The following is a 9,442-nucleotide window of genomic DNA, read 5'->3' as shown; positions in this document are numbered from 1 at the left end:
CAGTTGGTAAGGAATCCTGCAACAAACATGTAAAGTACAATAATAGGTATAAATTACTTGCTGCATTCTAATATTCTGAACCTAAATTTCTGAAAGCAGAAGCATCTGAGAATTGATAATCAACAGAGCATATAAAAATTACTCCTCTTAGTTATGTATTAAGCAACTGCAGAAAACTTACATATAGGTCTGGGTAACTCTTGATGGAAATGTCATTTTTCCCCCTTGAACTGTCGAAATCACACAGATTTATAGATGCATCCATAGTTGATGACTCAGATGGATGCAGGTCAAGTTCCGATGACATGTGTACCGTCTGTGCGTACCGTCCTTAGCACATGTATAGCCTATTCGGGGAGAGACAAATCCAGCGGTTGAACTGTCGCTATAATAAATAACAGATTTCCATTTAATGTCATTCATGTAAAGGTTTTATGGAGGTAAGGCAGTTAAGATGTAAAACTTCATCACGTATATTAACCTTTGTGCAACAATCAATCAATCAATCAAATATAATATATATATATAAATATAAATATATATGTATATATATATATGTATACATATATATATATATATATATTTATATATATATATATATATATACGTATGTATATATATATATATATATATATATATATATATATATATATAAGAAAACAACCACTTGTAGTGGAGCTCTCATATTATGACTAATAAACTTAATGAGTACATTTCAGATACAAGGTAAAATTGTTTGAAACATACCTTTCAAGGCATGGCACACGGAGGAAGGAAATTTTCTGATGTCTTATTTTTTATGGCGGTACCTGCTCTTGATTTAACGATTCTCCACGCTCGAAACCTAAAATTGGTTTCAGGCATTTTAGTCTAGCATAGTTACAAATGTGGTAAATAAAATTACACGTGAATGTATAGCTACATATATTATATAGGGAGACATAATGCAGATTGGTTTGCTACAGTTCAGGTGCTGAAGTAGATATTATTGTGCACAAAAAAATCAAACTAAATGACTGAAATGATGCTGAAATGCTCATGTAATGTTGTCATTCATGACCACTAAACGTACCCCACACAAAACATTATTGCATGGACACTTCCTGTGGTGCGGAACTCTTAATACTGTGACTATGAACATAATGAGTAGGCTACACATAAGATATAAAGTAAGAGTATTTGAAACATACCTTCAAAGTATTACACACAGGAGAGGGAAACCTTTTCATATCTGCCTGTTGACAGTCGTGCTTGTGATGACGGTACCTGTTTCGTACGCGTGAGAAACGACGCGCTCTATAGAAAACTAGCAAGAGTGACTATTGTATTACCTGTCACGTATCCACAGAATTCCTCTCCAGTAGTTTACCTCAGGAGCTACGTCTACCCCAAAGTTATAGATTTATATTCCATATTCAAGAGAGAGAGAGAGAGAGAGAGAGAGAGAGAGAGAGAGAGAGAGAGAGAGAGAGAGAGAGAGAGAGAGAGAGAGAGAGAGTGTGTATGTGAGAGAGAGAGAGAGAGAGAGAGAGAGAGAGAGAGAGAGAGAGAGAGAGAGAGAGGGGGTGTCTGTGTGTGTGAGAGAGAGAGAGAGAGAGAGAGAGAGAGAGAGAGAGAGAGAGAGAGAGAGAGAGAGAGAGAGAGAGAGAGAGAGAGAGAGAGAGAGAGAGAGGTGTCTATGTGTGTGTGTGTGTGTGTGAGAGAGAGAGAGAGAGAGATAATGTGATTGTTAATTATATATTCTAATTAAGTCAGCCATAAAATTCGTTTTCTCTACACATGCATCACTTAAGCCCCGCCCCCACACTCCAAATCGCTTGGGAAAAAAAATTTCGCCACCGGGTAGAGCCCCCCCCCCCCCTCCAGCAGACTGTCAACAAACAGAAACATTGGAAACATTGGTAGATATTATAAACATTGAACATTAAACAGTGTGTCCAGCGCATAACTCGTTTTGGTTGTATGAGAATGTGGTGGTGTATGATGTGATAACATGATGTAGTGATGTGATGTGGTGATGATGTGGGTGTGAGGCATGAAGTCTTCTGTTGCACATAAGCAGTGGAAGGCGTCTGAGGTGATGGTATGGTCTTGGCATTGTAGAGACTTTTTCGCGTGGAAATCATCCTCCGGACCGAGCACATCATAAACAAAAACAAACAAACATAACACAAGCTGTGAGCGGTCAGGAGGCTTTTCCCTCGCCTAAGTGGTTTATGAGCTGGCTTATAAGAAAACAATATCAAGAAACACATAAATGAGAGCTTCCTGTGGGGTTGGGAAACATCCTTCGACCTGCGCGCACGTATACTGCAGATCAGAGGCCTTTCCCCCCAACAAAACATTTAGCTGGCATAGAAAGGTTCTGGGGGATCTCCGTGTATGAGTGGGAATGTCCTGGGCCACCACGGGTGATTTGTTTGTGTGTTTGTGTGTTTGTCTGAGATGTCGTCGTAGTTTGTATTGTCTATGTTTAGATGCGGTCCCAGGTTCGTTTGCTTTGTGTGTGTTTGTGTATATTCAGTGGCTCTATGTTGTATGTTTGGTGTAGTGATTGTGCGGTAATTCTATATGGTATTCTGTCTTGTATAGTGGTGTCGTTTATCTAGTAAAGTGCTTTGTTCTGTATGGATTGCATCTTGAGTTTTTGTGATTTTGAGATTGCAATCAGTGGAATGGGTGTGTATTGGAGTATGATCTTACAGTGGTTTTGTAGAGTTTGAGTTTGGTGGGTGTTGTGCAGTATGAGAAGCGTTTGAGGTTTTTGAGAATTGTGCTTGCTTGTTTTATTCGGTGTTGTGCGTGTGTGTGAATACCGTTTCTGCTGAAGTGTAAGCCTAGCATGTTTCTTGTGGATGCGTAGGGTATGTCTGTGTTGTTTATTGTGAGTGGAGGTGGAGGTGTAATTTCCATTTGTTTTCGTGGGTGTTGATCGTGTTTATGGCTGTTTGTGTGGCTGCTTTCATGATGTTTTTGGATTTGGAAGGGTGTGATATGATTTGTGTGATGTCGTCTGCGTATGCGATGTAATTGCTATAGGGTGCTGGGGGTGGTAGGTTGGCAGTGTAGAGGATGTAGAGTGTGGGTGAGAGGACGCTGCCCTGTGGAACTCCACTCCTGAGGTGGATGAGAGGGCCTTGGTAAGAACCAAGGCGAATGGAGGCTGTTCTGTTGTCCAGGAAGTTGCTTAAGAGGCGTGTGAAGTGTGGAGGCAATTGTAGTTGTGTTATTCTGTATTCATGCCAGACCTTATCAAAGGCCTTGGTGACGTCTCGAAGTATAACGTTGGTTTGGTGCTTGTTTGTGAGACTGAGAGTGATCTCCTCATAAGCGAGGGCGATTGTGCTCCCAGTCACTCTGTGTGCGCGAAAGCCGTGTTGCCTAGGGTTGTGTATGTTGTTGTATTCAAGATGTGTTTTAAGTCTGTGTGTGATAAATTCCAGCAGTGATATGGGCTAGAAACTGGTCACCTCGTGAGGTGGCTTCCCTGGTTTGGGGATGAGGATGAGTGATGCATGTTTGAACTTGGTGGGAAAGTGTCCTGTTGCCAGGGCAGCGTTGAAGATGTGTCGAAGTCTGGTGAGCATGATGGGTGGAAGGTGTTGCATGATAAGTTTATTGATGTTGCTGGCTCCTGGTGTTTTGTTTTGTGATCGTGTGTGTGTATGTCTCATGTGTTGAGTGATATTGTTTGTGATGGGAGAGTCAGGTGTTGCAGTTGTTGTAGTGATTGTGTAACCTCGGCTTCTGTGTCTGGGTCGAATGTTGCGTTTTCAGCAGGGGAGATTTGGAAGTTCTGTTGCCAGAACTCCCTGTGGACTGCTTCCTTCTCCTCTGCTGTGTCTATCTTTTGTCTGTTGGTGTTGTATATGTATGTGATCGTCTGTCTGTTCGATCCTATGAGTCTCCTGTGTTTCATCCAGAAGACCTTAGGATCTTTTATGTTGCTGCATAGTTCTCTTGTGAGTGTTTCCCATTGTTGGTTGCTCATGTGTTTTGTTTCGTTGGTGAGCTGTATTTGAATTTCTCTGTGTCGTGTGCCTAATTCTGTGTTCCATCCCTGTGTTTCAGCAAGGTCCCGAAGGTGTCTGTATTATATTTTTAGTGTTTTTAGACGATGTGTTACTCTGTAGTGTACCAGTGTTTTGAATGTTGTTTTAGGAATGTTTGCCTCCCGGGCAGTCTGTATGTCTGCGTACCACTGGTTAAGATGGTGGTCTATGGTGTGTGTGGGTTGCCCCTCGAGATCTGGAGTGTGTGTGTGTGCAAGTGCTTGTCTAAACCCTTCCCAGTTTGCATGTGTAAGGTTCTCTCAGGGTGGTGTAGGTATCTTGATTGGGTTGGTGGAGAGTGTGAGTATCACGGGGAGGTGATCACTGGATGTGACGTCGTCTGTGGTTATGTGGTAGTTTAGGTTTGCTTGTGTGTTGGCGAGAACTATGTCTGGTGTGGTGGAGCTGTTGGCACGTATGAAAGTGGGGGCGTCTGGGCCGAGGTGGGTGAGTCTGCCGTCGGAGATGAGTGAGGCAAGGCCTCGTCCGACGGCATTTGTGTCTCTGTATCCAAAAAGTCTGTGGTGTGCGTTGAAGTCTCCCATTATGTATGTTGGTTTTTGGTGTCGCAGGAGCTGGAAGAGGTCGGGTTGGTTTATGTAAGGTCTGCGTGGGGGGAGGTAGGTGGTGGCGATGATAATGGGTCCATGAGGGGTGTCTATTTCAATGGCCATGAGTTCTGAGGTGAAAGTGTCTAGTATTTTGTGTTTGATGTGTTGTTTGTCAGCAATGGCAATGCCATCACTGATCTCGTTTGTTTTGTTGGATGTGTATGTGTTGTAGTTGTATATTTTTACTGTTTGTTGGTGTTTGGGTGACTGTGAGTTTATGAGTATGATATCAGGATCATGTTGTCTGTACTGGTTGCAGAGTTCTTGTCTTCGTCTGTATGTCCAATGGACATACATGGACATCGTCCATGTGTGTTCATTATGTTGAATGATCGTGAGGCGTGAGTTTAATGTCTTGTGTGTTGCAGCTATGGTGTTACTTAGATGTATCGTACCAGCCATTCTGTAGGTGTTCGAGGATTTGTTGTTTGAGTTTTTCGATTATGTCTGGCTGGATGAAAATGTTTCCTTTATGTAAGTGGCCTAGGGCTCCCATGATTGCAACTGCCTTTGCCTGTAGCGAGGAGGCGTTGTCTGTTACCTTCATGGATCGCGTGGCATCCCTAGCTGCAAAGCCGGCGCCTGCAGTGTGGCTCAAGGGATCGACCGATCCATCCGTGTAGTATGTTCTACTACCCGGAGGAGTGATGGCTGCAATGACCCTGTGGGCTTCTGCCTTTAGGCTAGGCATGGGGTATAGGCTCTTTTTCATTGACAGGCTCATTATGTTGAATTCTATCAGATCAGTGCCCACGGCGGGGCTTCGGCAAAGTCGGGGTGGGGGGAGTCCATGCCCTTAGCAAGAAGCTGTTCTTTGAGCTGATGGCGTATCAACACCCTGGCTGTATGAGACAGCTAGGAGTTGTTTGCAACGAGCTCGTTGTTTTGTTCGAGGCATCTGACTATTTTTTGTCTTAGGCTTGTGTTCCTGGGAGCCTGGATGACCTTTGACAGGAATTATGTTGCCATTAGATCGATTCGTGAGTCCAGGGGGAGAAGGTTTGCCTCCATCAGGAGGTTGAGGACCTTCGGTCACCTCGGGGCACCCAGAATGATCCTGGCAGCTTCATTTTGGACTGTTTCTAATTTGTCTGTGTGCTTTTTCTTTGCAGCAATTAGAGCGACTGAGGCATAGTCCACAATGGGCCGGACAGCATGTACATAGAATGATCTTAGTACTTTGTGTCTGGCCCCTATGAGTCTCCTAGTCATTGCTCTCATGACGGACAGTCTTGCTTTGGTTCGGTCAACCAGGTACTGGACCTCCTTATGGAAGGAGAGGGTCCGGTCTATCCTTACCCCAAGGTATAGGTAGTCCTTGACCCATTCTAATTCCACTCCCTGGATTTTCAGTCTTGTGCCTCGAACTCTCTGTCTCAGAGCCATGGCTTTGGATTTGGCTGCAGAGATCTTTAGTCCTGTCCTACAACACTCCTCTGACACGAGGTCCAGACAACGCTGGGCTTTATTCTGGCTGCGTGGTCCAGGAGAGGTGATAGCGAGATCGTCTGCATACGAGATGATCTGGCACCCCACTGGGAGGTTTATGTTGAGGATGCAGGACATTAAAGTGTTGAATAGGGCTGGGCTGAGAACCCCACCCTGTGGCGTTCTATTTTCGAGCGGCATGTGCTGCGATAGGTGACCCTGGAATTTGACATTAGCAGTCCTGTTCCTAAAGTAGTCACCTATCCAAGCCAAGAGCTCACCTCTGATTCCCTTCTTGATCAGGCTTTCCTGAATGGCAAGCAGACTTGCCAGTTCAAAAGCCTACTCCTTGCTGATTGTGCTTAAGAGCGTGGCTATGCTGTGTGCTGTGCCCATGCCCCTTGTGAACCCGTGGAAGTGTTCGTGCGGGGGTCCCGTTTTCCATTGAAGCCGGTTTAGTACCATCTTCTCAGCCGTCTTGGCCAGGCAGCTGAGCAGAGAGATGGGGCAGTACTTCCCCGGCTCCTTTGGTTTTGGGTCGGGAACTATGGTAGCCCTCTTCCAACTCTGGGGTAGAGTGGAAGTTTCCCAGGACTTGTTGATGAGTTGCAAGAGTGCACGCTCACCTGCTAGTCCTAGGTGGGAGAGAATGGGGTACGAGATTCCATCAGAGCCCGGGGCTGTGTTGGAACTGGTTTTATAGGCTTTCCTTAGTTCCCTCAGAGAAAAGATAACGTCTGAGTTATCGGGTTCGGCTGCCCTTTCTCTGATCTGAGCGTGTCTGTCTGGCTGTAGATGCTCTTGTCTTGCCCTCAGCTCGGCTGGCAGACTGTTGCTGCTCGCTCTCGCAGAGAACTCGTGCGCCAGTATGTTAGCCTCTGCTTGGGGGTCGTGATGGGTGCACCTCGGGGTTGAGCGGCTGGTAGCTCGCTTGACCCGTTGCCACAGCTCTGAAAGGGTGGTTTGGTGGTCAAAGGACTCACACCATTCCAGCCACTTTTCCTGCCTGACTCTGTTGGCAGTTTCCTTGGCATCCGTGACAGTTTCCCTTAGGAGGGATAAGTTGACAGGGGTTCTTTGCCTTCGGAATAGTTTTCGGCACATGTTCACCCTGTGGTTGACCTCCCTGATCTCGTCATTGAAGTACCAGGCGTCTTTGTGACTTCTGGACCCAGGCCGAGTTTTGGGTATGGTCTGTGAGGCTGCTTCATTAATGGCGTTTAGCAGGTTAGCTTCGAGCACTTCCACATTTTCGCTTTGTGGGGGATCGTTGCATCTCAGACAGAGGGCCAAGGCGTTTTGAAACGCCTGCCAGTTGGCCTTGTCTGTTTTCCATCTTGGATTCGGTCTTAGGATTTCGGATGGGCCAGCATCCATGAGGGTAGTTATAGTGCTGTAATGGTCACTTGTGACGGACTCATCGACCCGCCAGCCAATCCTCCCCACCAGAGTCGCAGTGGCCAGGGTGAGGTCTAGGACCCCTCCTCTGACATGCGTTGGCTCTTGGGTGTTGAGGAGAGCGATCTCAGGGAATGTCTCTAGCACGTCGGCTATGTGATAGCCGGCCGCATCCGGTGCCCGGCAGGGAGCCAGGATGGGGTGGTGTGCATTGAAGTCTCCCCCTATGATCACTCGGTCGTGTGCAGCAGAAGCACAGACCTGGCTGATGTCTAAGCTTCTACAGCGTGGCCGGCTGTACACATTGTACAGTTTGAGGGGCCCCCCACCCAGGTGAACCTCGACGGCAAGGGATTCAACATCGTCTCCACAGTGCGATGCATCGGCTATTGCGGAGCAGGGGATTGTTGCTCTCACAAGGGTGATCAAGCCTCTCTTGCCAGGTGTTCGTGGCAGTGTGAAGGCATGGTACCCTGAGAAGCGAACAGTGTCCACTGTTAATGTCTCCTGGAGCATGACAATGTCAATGCTCCTTGATCGCACTACTGCTTGGAGAAAAGCGTTCTTTGCAGAGAAGCTATTGATGTTCCACTGTAGGATGCTTAGATGGTGTGTCATGATGTTACTCAGTGATAGTTACATCAGAGACATCGTCGGAGTCTGACAACTCCATTGCGAGGTCCTCGCTGGTTGAGGGCTCCTCGTCTGTTGTCAGGCTATCCTTGGGTCCACTGGGAGGTGGAGAGCCTTTGGTAGCTCTGACTTTGGTTGGATCGGCTTTTCTCTCAGGCTTTTTCCTGGCTGGCCTTACCTGGGCAAGGTCAGTGTGATCTGGCTCTGGCTGCACAGATTCAGCCTGTTTTGGCTCTGCCTGTGAAGGCATGGCCTGGTTTGGAGTGGGGAGGGGAGTCTCGTCCTGGGGAGGGGAGTCTCGTCCTGGGGAGAGGGTGAGGCTGGTTTTGCTCTAACCAGCTTTCTTCCCTTCAGGGCTGCGACAGTCTGGGTCATTGCCGTCATGGCGACCGAAACTGCCTTCTCGGCCTCCTCACTCGACCTCCCCAGGGCTGTTGCTACTGCTGAGACAACAGCAGTTAACAGGAGAGTCATATCGTCCTCATAAAAGAGGAGATGATCATCTGTTGGGGAGGTTTTTGTGGTGCTCTTAGAACCTTTTTTCTTTAGTTTCTTTTTCTGCACCTTTGGCATTGTCGAAAACTCCTTTTTGTTGGAGACATCCGGTGTCGGCTGGGGGGCGGCTTCCTTCCTCTTAGGAGGTCGGGAGGCCTTTTCGCTTTTGTTCCTTCCCCAGACATGGGTGCCCGGTGGGGGCAGGAACAAAGTCTGGTCGGTTTTGAGCAACCTCTTGTCGCCTGAGGGCCGCCTCTTTCCTGACAGAGCAAGTCAGGCTCCAGGCATGATGCTTTTTGGCATAGTTGGGACATTTGGCTGTTGTGTCCCTCTTTTCCTCTATGTATGCCTTGAGGCATACCTCTGTGTTGTGTGCCTTGCTACAGACAGTTGTAGGTGCCCCAGTTACCCAGATCAAGGGTAGTGGTTGGGGCACCTTTCATGGTCACCAGGACTTGCCTGGTTGGGGTCTTCCCCTTCGACATTCGGGAAGCCTGCACGACCTGTGGGTGTGAAGCGATCAGCTCCACATCGTACGAGACTGAGAAGCCAAGTAGCACCATCTTGGTTCTCTTTTCCTCGGGACTTAGTGGGGAAAGACTCACTTTCCTCCCATCGGCTAGCTCCTTCGTTTCCCGGAGGAAATTCAAGGTAGCTTGATCTTTGGGCATTATGATCAAGCCCTGATCTCGGGCGACCCGGATCGACAACCGGATTTTCCGTTGCAACTCCAATGCCCTGACCAATTGGTAGGCATTGTCGAAGCCTTAGGGTTTAGCTGGCACTTCGTTTAGGGGGTCCCGACTCTTCATCAGAGTCGGTCTC

General features: G+C 47.3%; 1 long non-coding RNA gene across 1 annotated transcript; it reads right to left on the bottom strand.

Annotated features, from left to right (window-relative positions):
- Positions 1-308: 308 nt before the first annotated feature.
- On the bottom strand, positions 309-1,449 carry LOC125031392. Its single transcript, XR_007115482.1, has 3 exons — positions 1,191-1,449; positions 748-844; positions 309-347 (listed from the first exon to the last, which is right to left on the bottom strand). It is a non-coding gene; the product is annotated as an uncharacterized LOC125031392 (long non-coding RNA).
- Positions 1,450-9,442: the final 7,993 nt, after the last annotated feature.

The sequence above is a fragment of the Penaeus chinensis genome, chromosome 13, assembly GCF_019202785.1.
Source record: "Penaeus chinensis breed Huanghai No. 1 chromosome 13, ASM1920278v2, whole genome shotgun sequence".
NCBI classification, from domain to species: Eukaryota; Metazoa; Arthropoda; class Malacostraca; order Decapoda; family Penaeidae; genus Penaeus; species Penaeus chinensis.
This window is presented reverse-complemented; position numbering and strand designations above follow the sequence as displayed.